The following is an 11,962-nucleotide window of genomic DNA, read 5'->3' on the forward strand; positions in this document are numbered from 1 at the left end:
TACCTTGAAAGAAATTGAGGGAAACCTGAGGAAATTCTGATGCATTGGAGCAACAAATAGATAAGATATGGCACTTAATGACATGGCGAGATGTGACTATTCCTAAATGGGAAAGATGCTTAAACCTAAAACATATGGGACTCGTGAGTTTGGCTCTAGCTGCCAAGATGGTGTGGAGAGTACTAATGTAGTCTAAATCTCTTTGGAGATAGATTCCCAGGCACAAGTCTCTAGCTGACGCAGAAGCATAATCAATATTAGATCACCCCTTGCTACCCAAAGGCTCAACTATTTGGAACAACATGATTAAGTTTGTTCCACTCATCTTAGCTCACTCCAAGGTGTTAACTGAATCTTTTGAAGGGAAAACCAGGCCCAAGCAGGGGGGTCTGTTATCCTTAATTCCAACAGCCCTATCCTTGGAATATCATATTTACCCATGGTTGCAAAGCAGAGCCAGTGCATTGGTATTTTAAGATACGAAGGTCTTGTTCGCTTTTCAACCGCCAAGTACCACCAAAGTAAGCTACCCTAGACTAACAAGAATGAAACATGAAACATGAAGCAACCAGTCTAGTTAGAAAGCTTTATGCATGATTGGTACTGATTTTCAGATCTGATTTGTTATATTTGAATCGCATGACAATGGCTGCAATGGGGATTTTTTTTTTTTGGGGGTAGAGACTCATGAACCCCACGCGAGTCGCAGGAGGGAAATAATAGTCGTCCATCCTGAGATCAAGGAGTTGTTTGGCCCTGACTCATGGGCTTTTCCAAAGGTACATCATTATACATTTATCCATATCGATGCATTTTGTCCATTTTATTGACGGATTTCATATTTCATGATGTGAAATGTGTGGTTGATTTTAGGGTGCTTTGAGTTCCTTAGCCCTTGTCTAGTTGGCTCTGGTTTTGTGTTTGTTCTGAGGTCTGTGTTCTGTTCTGAGTTGTGGACGAGTGCTTTTGGAAATTGTCAAGTGACATTTTGATCTTCATTGATCTTAGTAGTCCTATGACATGACAGTAAGGGAGTTTTTCTCTGCTTAGTTCAAATTGTATCTCACTGGTTTTTTTATAGACCCATTAAATAGAGTACGAGGAAGGGCTGTTTCAGGTTTATTTGATCCCCAAATAAATTTCCTTGGAGAATAAGGAGAATAAGCACAAAACATACTTACAGTTAATGCTCTGAAGCCCCTCTTTCCCTGGAATCAATCTCGAATATAGGGCGATATTAATGGTCAAAGCACATGAGTGACTGGTAACTTGAAAAGTCTCAATGGGAATGGAATAGATCGAGCCACTTTTCATTGGCACTGTGCCTTTGAAAATATAGTCAAACCAATCAAGCTTTTGCTAGATGCCCACTAGCCATCAGATTGGTGGGAGAAATGGCAGAGTCAAATCAAATGCAAATGGAATGTGGACTCCTGGCATAAGTGAAGGCAAGTAGCTATGGGTGGGGATTCACATCAAATGATAATGAGACTTGTGAAAACTATGAATTGTGGGTTTAGTTGGCTTTGGGTCTAAATTTTGAAGCAAAGCTTTGATACCATGTGTAAGAGCCCTATCCTAGGGTCTTCTGACATATCTATTTTTGATGAATTTAAATGCAATAAGAGGCAATAGTTTACTTTTTTACAAGACTTTTAAACAAATAAAATTTTACCATTTACATTCTAATCCTTATACCTTATGGCCAACATTTCATTTTAATAAATTTACATGAGAAATCTATAGAGGAATACATATACCGGTGGCTGATGGAGATGCCTTTGAACTACTGCTCCTGCTGAATGCTCCTCTTGATTGACCCAATTGGATTTACCTTCCAGCCAACTAGGAAATAATTCCTAACCTAGGAAACCTTCACAGGTTTCCGAGCCCTCCGAGCCCAAGTCCAATCAGATGTACTATGTGTGTCCAAGATGACTGATCCAGACCAAGATGAAGAATAATTCCCTCCTCTCAACAACCCAAGAAACCTCCACAGGTTCCTAAGGTCTCCAAAAATCAAAACGAATCCTAAAATCACAACCAATCCCAAAATCAAGCAAGACCCCCACATGCCCTTTTCTTTCCCTTCCCCCTTCCCTTTTATACCCTCCATCTCTTCTCCATCTCAACCACCTCTCATTAATGCCATTAACTTCTCATCCATCCTTATAGTTGACTTCTCTTCTCCCAAGTAAAGCTGGGAGTACATTTGGAAATGTGACATGAATATAAAATTGAGAAATTAAAGGGAGAGGACCATGTGTTCTCCTAAGTAAATCTGAAAATACATTTGGGAATGTGAGATGAATATATATATATATTGATAATTAAATAGAGATGACTATGTCTTCTCTCAAGTAAATGTGAGGGTACATTGGGGAATGTGAGATGAATTTATATATTGATAATTAGTTAGAGAGGACAATGTCTTCTCCCAAGTAAATGTGAGGGTACATTGGAGAATGTAAGATGTAATTAAATAGAGAGTACCATGTCTTCTCCCTGGTAAATGTGAGGGTACATTGGGGAATGTGAGATGAATATATATTGATAATTAGTTGGAGAGGACCATGTCTTCTGCCAAGTAAATGTGAGGGTACATTGAGGAATGTGAGATGAATATATATATTATTTGAAATAATGGAAGAAGACCATATCCTATCTAAGATTCAATTTGAGAAGGCAAATTGGGAATTTGAATAATAGAAATCACGAATTTTATATTAGACCAATATTTCTCAATATTTTCAGATAATGTAAACATTAATAAAATTTGCAGGATAAAATTTAAGTGGAGCATTACACTAATCTCTTATCCTAACTCTAAACCACTAACTTCTAAATTAACTATTAATTATAATTGTTTCTAATTTAGAAATATAATAATATATCATTAACTAATATTTAACCTATTGATAACTCATGTATAAAGTTAATACAAATTAAAATAACAAAACGATAATAATTAAAATGATAATATCATTATCATGATAAAGATACAAGACAAAATGTTCATATATACTAATTGTTACTCTGGGAAAGAGATATCCATAATATAAATTAATAATATGATCATGAAAAATTTATAATGTCAAACATCAGTTCTCGTTATGCCCTCCAAATTTGATATGCATAATACCATCCATCTATATATATTCAACATATTTGATTTGTAATTAGAAAATGCATTGAGAAAATACTTTGATTACAAAGTGGGACAGATGTTAGGGGGTTTGGATTTATGAAATATATAACCGAGTTGTCATACCTAATTTGATGATGTATCATTTTATGTTACAACTTAAAAGATGAGATTAACATAATTTGATGATGTCTTACAAAAGCATCGAATTTGATGAAGTATCATTTTATCTTACAACTTAAAAGATAAAATTAACATAATTTGATGATGTTTTACAAAAGCATCGAAAACCATATTATAATAATTTGATTGATCATTAATGCAAATGACTAAGAGTGATCAGATCATTTTATCTCACAACTTGAGAAGATGAAATTAACATTTGGGATAGAATAGTATCACCTTACTGAACAACAACTTCTTTCCTTTCCACAAGCACAACTACTTCTTTCTTTTCCACAAGCACAACTACTTCTTTCTTTTCCACAAGCACAACGTGGATACTATCTTCATAGTTTCCTCCATCCTGACAAAGAAATGCAACGAGCCACTTGCAAGGGAGAAAGGCTGGGGTTGAATGTTGCGACTCAATATAAAATCCCGTACAAATGTTCCCTTTTGTGGTCATCAGAGCGATTCTAGAAGGAAACTTACTATATGGGGCATGTGCTAAGTTTGGAGCTTTGAGAGCTGCTACCCTATGCTGATACAAATCTTCAAAGTTGTGGATATTTTTCACCTCTACATTTCCATCACCGTTACAAAAGTTCAATTGATCCTTCTTTACACCTGCATCACCGTTACACAAGTTCAATGCATCTTCCTATGCATGACCATCACTAATACACAAGTTCAATGCATCTTCCTTATCACCTTGATCACCGTTACACAAGTTCAATTTAGGATTCAATTCAGGAGAATTCATAGACCAAAAAGTCGAGCCATTGAAGTGAGGTTGAAAAACCTGAGCGTTTCTCTCCTCCAAATCATCTGGACCAAATCTGTGGGGAAGGAAATACAATAGAGACTGGGTTTTGGCATGTTCATCAACTATCAATATGTTAATCTCAGGCACACCCCACACTTCTTGCAGAAATTGCCTGCAATGCCCACATGGGGCTGCTGTGAGACCGCAATGAATCTAAGTTGGACCTCTCCGTGTTGTGCTGCATTGGCTACCAGAAACTGCTCAGCATGAACAGAATGATTCAGAGGAAGACCTTCAAATTCCAAATTTACTCCCTCGAAGATGCGTCCACTCGCTCAAAGGCCAACAGCTCCGACACAAAACCTGGAGATGGAAGCCCTTGCAAAAAGTTGAGTAGCCTTTTCCAATTAGCAAGATACTGTATTTCTGACAGACCTGCTTCTTTACACAAACGCTGAACCTCAGCTGCTTCGATCACAAAAGGTGAAAAACCCCTCATTATTCACAAGCCCTCAAAGTTTCAAAAAGCTTTGACACAGTGGTGGGATAATCTTTAGATCTGAGAAGAACCTACAAAACCTGTCTGATATTATATCCGCACCCTTGCTAATTTATAAAAGAGAATGAACCAGAATGGTGCTTGGAGAAATCCAACCATGAATTCACAATGGCAGGTTACAAACTAACGGTTAAAACATAAACATAGAAATGCAGCAATTATTGCATAATATATAACTTGAAATAGAATCCAGCAGCATAAAAGCAACCCTCTCAGTTTCCACACACACCCGAGTATTAAATTCAACATCTCCGGAGATAAAAACAAATCTAATGAAGAAATAGTGAAACTTTCCACAAAGACCCCAAACTCGGTGCAGCTCACTCTGGAGCACGCAAAAATCAACCCTTCATATAATACCTTTTAACAAATTAAATATTATTGATTTTAAAAGATTTGTCGAATGAAAATAACGAAAAACCATATATCTGGAATCTAGATTTTATAGCTATTTAATACTCGGGATAGCCATTAAGAGCTACAACCTCCATCTCATGGTTTTGCCCTACTTACTTGTCTACGCAATGAGAAGACTGAATTGATGTAATGACGGTTTTTTGGGTACTTTATCGAGGGAAGATAATTGCTTTAAGTTTCAAATATAACCAGTTTAGTACCACTGATGAAAAGGAAAACTACGTTTCCGTCGAAACACGTTGACTAAAAGTTTTTTTTCAGGGTACAGGAACCCGCTTAGGCATACATAAAATATTTTTCAAGATTTTTCAATAGTCATATCATGGACTGGAACCCTAGTGAGAAATTTGTCATAAAACCTTCCTCAGTACTTTTCAAAACTTTTCAACATAGTCATCCCATGCTACTGGAATCCCGGTGGAGAGTTTATCATTAAACCCTCCCAACCTAGCTGAAAGGTTAGTTCACATAGTAAAAGCCTAAAATCTGATGAAAATAACCCGATCTTTATTTACATAGCCCTTCTGCAAAGGGAGTTGTTCAACAAAATTTGGATTGTATAGCAAGGACTCTTCCAAATAATCTAAACCATTTAACAGTATTCATTCTTCAAATATGAATCCAAATTTAACAAAATTCATTTTTCAAAAATGCATCCAAAAAATCCCTTAAAGGGTTTTTTCCAACAACAGAAAAACAAATCTGCACTAGATTTAGCTTCTACAGGAGCTCAAAAACATATTAAAAAAACAGTAAACACCATTTCAACTCTTCAGAGAAGAATGAAAAAAAACGGCACAAAGAACAATGGAAATTCCAAAACCCCACAAATTTAGCAGATCATATTTAAATCCCCAAATCGAGTATTGATATTATCATTGCCACCAACGGAAGAGAAACAAAAGAGACCATTAGAAACTAAGTACCCATCCTGAAAAATCCGCCCAATTATTCGCCTGATCTGGTTGGTCATACACCAGGCGAAATTCTTGGGCAGTGTGGGCAGCGTAACGTCAAAGAATTATGGCTCTGCTTTCATGGGCGGATAAACATGGTTAGAATAATTTGATTTGAATAAGTCTTTTGTGTTTATGCTGTCATTAAGTTACTTCTAGAAATTTAATGGGTAAAGGCTTTCTATTGTTTGGTCTGTAACAAATGTATTGATAATCTAGGGTTGGGTTATTTGTTTAACGAAGAAGTGTAATTAGTAACAACCTTTTGGTGAATGGGGTTTGGTTGGTTTTTTTCCTGGAAATACAGATGTAAAGGATTATGTTTTTGGAAAATTGTTTGATTTCTGTTACGACTCTTTCAGGACCAACCATTCAAATCGCTACTGGTTTTCATAGCATCTTTAGTTTATTGCAAATTATACGCACGACTAACACCGAATGTTTATTGGTATTTGAAGTTTGGCTTGTTTTAAATGACTTTACCGCCTCACGAAAAGTTTAGAAAGTTTAGAACCAGTGACTGTTAACACCCCAATATAAGGTTTCCTTAAACTGTGAACGATTCTCTGAGTGAGAAATTGGGTTTAAACACCCTAATCAATAGTCTCATTACATGAGAACAATTATCTGTGCGAGAAAACCAGGTCTCATCACCTGAGAACAATTATCTTTGAGAGAACCGGTTCCCCAGCCTCTGGAAATCCGCGGCGCAGCAACCCAGCGAGAATGAGGAGCTTCGAACCTGTTACAAATCGCACGAGACACTTATATCCCAGGTCATATTCATGCAAAACGCAGTGGTTAATGGATGAAATGAAAACACTTAGCTAAAGGTAGACAAAATTATGAGATGAACTGATTCAAAAAGGCTTATTCACCTAAATATTTTATTATTAATTAAGTATAATATATATTTATGATTTCCTTCATAAATAGATTAATTTCACCTAAATTGTTAGCTAGTGAAGATTTTTTTTATTTCCTTGTATGTTCCTATTTGATTTTTTAACTTAGCCATTGCCTTAAATTTTACTAACGAGGTTCTTTATTTATTTTTATGGAGTAAGGTGTTCCTTTTAGGAAGAACTTCCCCAGGTCTCACTATGCAGATAGATATAATGTTAAACTATCGAAAGATCTTTTTTTTGGGTTAAATCTCACTGTTTTAATGATAAGATAAGCTGAATCTTGATTTCTACCACGGTTAATTTTGTTAATCTTTATTATAACCCATGAACATATTGGACGCACTTTTCCAACCTTTCCTCATTATGTTCTCATGTGAATTTAGGGTTTTATTGTTTTTCTGGTTGGTCGAGCCTACAGCAGAGGTTTTTGCTTTTGCCGAAGGTTCTTTCAACCGAGGCTTCCTACCTAATGGAGTTGAATGACAAGAAGCTTTTACTTTCTTGAAATCTGAAAACTTAGCTATAGTAGACCTTGCTGAATCTTCCTTTGGTAAGTAGTTGGTACCAGAACTTCTTTCCTTGGCCATTAGTTTTTGTATAGTTCCCATCTCACACACATTGCATTTACGGACAATTAACCCATTGATTTCCAAATTTATACCAGTGGAAAAAATCGTAAGTGGGTTTTCGCCAACCGATTCAATGCACCTTTTCGTTCCTCGACCCTTCCATTTTAAGGGAAGATTACAAAGAGGTAAACGTTATTAGTTTTTGTTGGTGATATTAATGCCAATTACTGCTTTAAACAACTTGATAGCAGCGACATTTGACAGAGGTATTTTTGCAAGTGGAGTATCTGTTTGAAGATGGAAGGAACTAGAACAGAAATATAGTGAACAGAAGTACAGCTGGAACCATTTTTAAAAGCAACAAAGAATTTAAGGCATTTAATCTATAAAGTAAAAAGATATGGGCAAGCATTCATTCAGCTACTATAGCCCAAACTCCACAAATTCTGATCCACAACATATTAATTATTTGCTGTATAATGCATTAAAGAGAGTAAGAAAAAAAGAAAGACAGAGTTCTAAGTAGAAAATGATGGAGCAAATTTTGGTGGGTGCTGAAAACAAAAATTACTGTGTTTCACTGTACAAAAGTGAAAATTTCTGAAAATCTTGTTTTTATTCTTGCTCCAACCTTACTTCTAAGGTGTGTTTTTGACTGGAGTGAATACTATTTTTTTTAGATCTCTATATAGCTGCTTATAAATCTAGCTACCGGAAATCAGCTTCACAAAGAGTCATAGGGCAGCTTCACTAAGAATCATAGAGCTCGGTGAAATCAGCTTGTGAAGAGTCATAGAGATACTCGAAAGTAGCTTGGCCAAAGTCACACCCTCTGCGTCATCGTTTGATGCCATGCGAAAAATTCATCCCAGTTGACGCCATTCTATCAATCATACACCCATTTAATTTCAACGTTTCTTGTGGATGGCTGACCAAAAAGAGACTACCATTTGAATTCAAACTTTCAAGTGTGCACAAAATCCACAAAAAATCTGGACAGGGACATTGTTCGTAGTACAAAAACAAGTTGACAACGTTGCCAAGTTGATCATGGTTGGAAGTCATTTGTCTAATGTTTTTTATGTTGGGTATTTTTCTTGTAAAATTCCAAAAACAAAATCACAGAAAGAAAACAATGCTCTATTTTGCACCCGGAAGCCACAAAAAAAATGTTTGCTAGAGAACAGAGTTTCACTACACACATAAAAGATTTCTATTCAAAAACCGTTGTTACAAAAGAGTCTTCCTCTCTCACAGAGGGATTTCACCACTAGAACTGTTTCAGATACAGTTTTTTTAACTTTACTCTCTCTCTTCAGAAAAATAAAATCCTCTTGTTTCAATGACGCTGCTGCAATACAAAAACCTGTTCGAGAGATCAACACACTGCTGTGTGGAAATTACAAATGGATTTTTCTCATGCTGCTGCGTTCTATTTTTTTGCATATTCAGAACTATACATACGCACTTCTGTGCCTCTCTTTTTAATTACATAGTCAACAAAAAACATTACATATATATGACAACAAAACAAAAAAACTTACATCAGTTTTCACTTGCCATGCTTCCGTAATAAAATTAAATGGTTTTACCAACTTTTACTTGTGCCACTTACATGAGTTTTCACTTGCCTTGCTTCCGTAATAAAATTAAATGGTTTTACCAACTTTTAATTGTGTCCATTCTCTCGCTGAAATAAAATTAAAATTTTTACCAAAACTTACCAACCCACAGTAAATTACATTTACTGTTTTACTGACAAAACTGGCGGTAAAGAAACTTTTACTTCATGCCAAATTCATTTGCTGCTGGCCTATACTTCAACCATTGACTTCAATTGGATCGTGTCGCAGAATCACAAACTATGGAAGGAAAAAATGGAACATTATTATGTTGGTGCAATTTGCGATTTGCGATTTGATCGCATCACGAAATCTCATGTGGTAGAACACAAAAAGATGGAGCACACACACATTAGTGCGATCAATGATATGCGATAATTATCGCATTGCAAAAACATATTACAATGCAAAAGATAGGGGCATAGCGTGCGCAAGGAGATACTTGCGATCTTCGATCTGCGATCTAATCACATCGCAGGAAAAAAGAAAGTGACTGTTTTTGCTGAAGTAAAATATCCCGCTGCTAATCAGCTGTCACTACAGTGGAAATTACAATTTCAACACTCCCCTTTAATTTCAACTGCTGGGTTATCAATCATACCTAGAGGTTTCCTTAAAAACTTAAAACTTTTCTGTTCCAAAGGCTTAGTCAGAATATCCGCAACCTGCTCCTGAGTCCTGCAATGTTTTAAGACAATTTCTCCATTGTTCACCAATTCTCTGATGTAATGAAACCTTGTATCAATGTGTTTCGTTCGTTTGTGAAACACAGAGTTCTTGGACAACGCAATAGCTGAACTATTGTCGCAAAAAATCATCGTTTTTGTTGCGTGCTCTTGGCATAGACTTCTTATCATCCTTCTCATCCAAACCGCTTGACACGCTGCCACTGTAGCTGCCACGTATTTTGCTTCTGTTGTAGAAAACGCCACAATGGGTTGTTTCTTAGAAGCCCATGAAATTGCTCTCGAACTCATGTGAAAGAGATAATCGGATGTGCTTTTCCAATCATCTACACTTCCAGCCCAATCGCTATCGGTGTAGCCAACTAAATCTGAACTTTTTGAAAAGGTATATAAAATGCCGAATCTTTTTGTACCTTTGAAATACCTTAGAATTCTTTTTGCTGCTTGCCAATGTGCTTCTTTTGGCTTCTCCATGAATCTGGAAATTAAACTAATAGCGAACATTATGTCCAGCCTAGTTGCAGCCAACTATGCTCTTGTACACGCTAGGTTCAAAATCCTTGTTGTTGTCCTCTTTGCTGAGTTTTAATCCCATTACCATGGGAGTGACTGCTGCTTTACTGTCCTGCATATTAAATCTGCCCAACACTTCATTTACTTATTTTTCCTGCGAAATAAAAATTCCATTTTCATTTTGATCTACTTATATTCCTAAGAAGTATTTCAACAAACCCATGACAGTCATTTCAAATTCTTCCTTCATGATTGATTTGAAATTTTTAATGAGGTAGTCATCATTACCTGTAAAAATCACATCATCAACATACAACACAAAAATTAAAATTTTACCATCCTTTTCTTTGATGTAGACGGTGGGTTCTCCCTCACACTTTACAAATTCATTTTCCAGTAGATAGGAATCTATTCTACTGTACCACGCTCTTGGCACTTGCTTCAGCCCATAAAGAGCTTTCTTCAATCTGCATACTTTGTGCTCTTGGCCTTTCTTCTCATAGCCTGGAGGTTGTTCAATGTAAACCTCTTCCATTAATACTCCATTTAGGAACGTTGACTTCACGTCCATTTGGTAAACTTCCCACTTGTTTCGTGCTGCTATGGACAGCACTGCTCTCACAGTTTCCATTCTTGCAACCGGTGTGAAAGCCTCCTCATAGTCTCTTCCATATTGTTGCTTGTATCCCTTGACAACAAGTCTTTCCTTGTGCCTTTCTATCTTGCCTTCAGCATTACTCTTGGTCTTATAGACCCATTTAAATCCAATGACCTCTTTACCTTTTGGTAGCTCAACTAAATCCCATGTCTTGTTTATTTCTATGACATTCATCTCCTCATCCATAGCTTCTATCCATTTCTTATCTTTAATTGCATCTTCGAAATGAATAAGGTCATCAACATGACAGTACAAAGCAAACAAGGAATTCATTCCTTCATCATAAATATCACTTAAATTTCTGAACTTCTTACCTCTTTAGTTTCGTGTGCAAGTGCTTGAAGAAGCCCTTGAATTTCCTCCTCGTGCTTGAAGAAGTACTCACATTTCTCCTCAAGGGTGTCCCTTGCTGTCCTTGTGTTGGTACTACTGTTTGGGGATGTATTTCAGCCATCTCCTCATCATCTTCATCATGAGAAAAACAGTTTTTAACATTCATTGTTTTCTCTATGCTTGGTAGATGGGATATATAACCTGTAAGCTTTGGATTCCTCACTGTATCCAATGAAGATACATTTCTCCTCTTTGCTTTCCAACTTTCTCCTTAGCTGATCTGGAATGTGTGCATAAGCCACACATCCAAAAACTTTCATGTGGGTGACTCCTTGCTTTCTCCCACTCCATGCTTCGTCCGACACTTTGTTCATCACTCCTTTTGTAGGACACTTATTCAAAATATACACTGCACAATGTACAGCTTCATCCCAATAATCATTTGGTGAATGCTTTGCCTTCAACATGCTCCTCGCCATATCCATCATTGTTCTATTCTTCCTTTCAGCAACTCCATTTCGCTGTGGGGTGTACCTTGCTGTAAATTGCTTGTGAATTCCATTTTCTCTACAAAAACATAAAAATTCTTTGGAGATATACTCACCTCCTCTGTCAGTTCTCAAGACTTTAATACACAGCCCACTTTGATTTTCCACAAGTGCTTTAAA

General features: G+C 36.5%; 1 pseudogene; it reads right to left on the bottom strand.

The window, feature by feature from the left end:
- Positions 1–3,548: 3,548 nt before the first annotated feature.
- LOC149170635 (cytidine deaminase 1 pseudogene) lies at positions 3,549–4,572 on the bottom strand (annotated as a pseudogene).
- Positions 4,573–11,962: the final 7,390 nt, after the last annotated feature.

Source organism: Pinus tabuliformis, chromosome 4_2 (genome assembly GCF_031772625.1).
Source record: "Pinus tabuliformis cultivar Carrire ecotype Pingquan chromosome 4_2, CPIR1, whole genome shotgun sequence".
In the NCBI taxonomy this organism is placed as follows: domain Eukaryota; kingdom Viridiplantae; phylum Streptophyta; class Pinopsida; order Pinales; family Pinaceae; genus Pinus; species Pinus tabuliformis.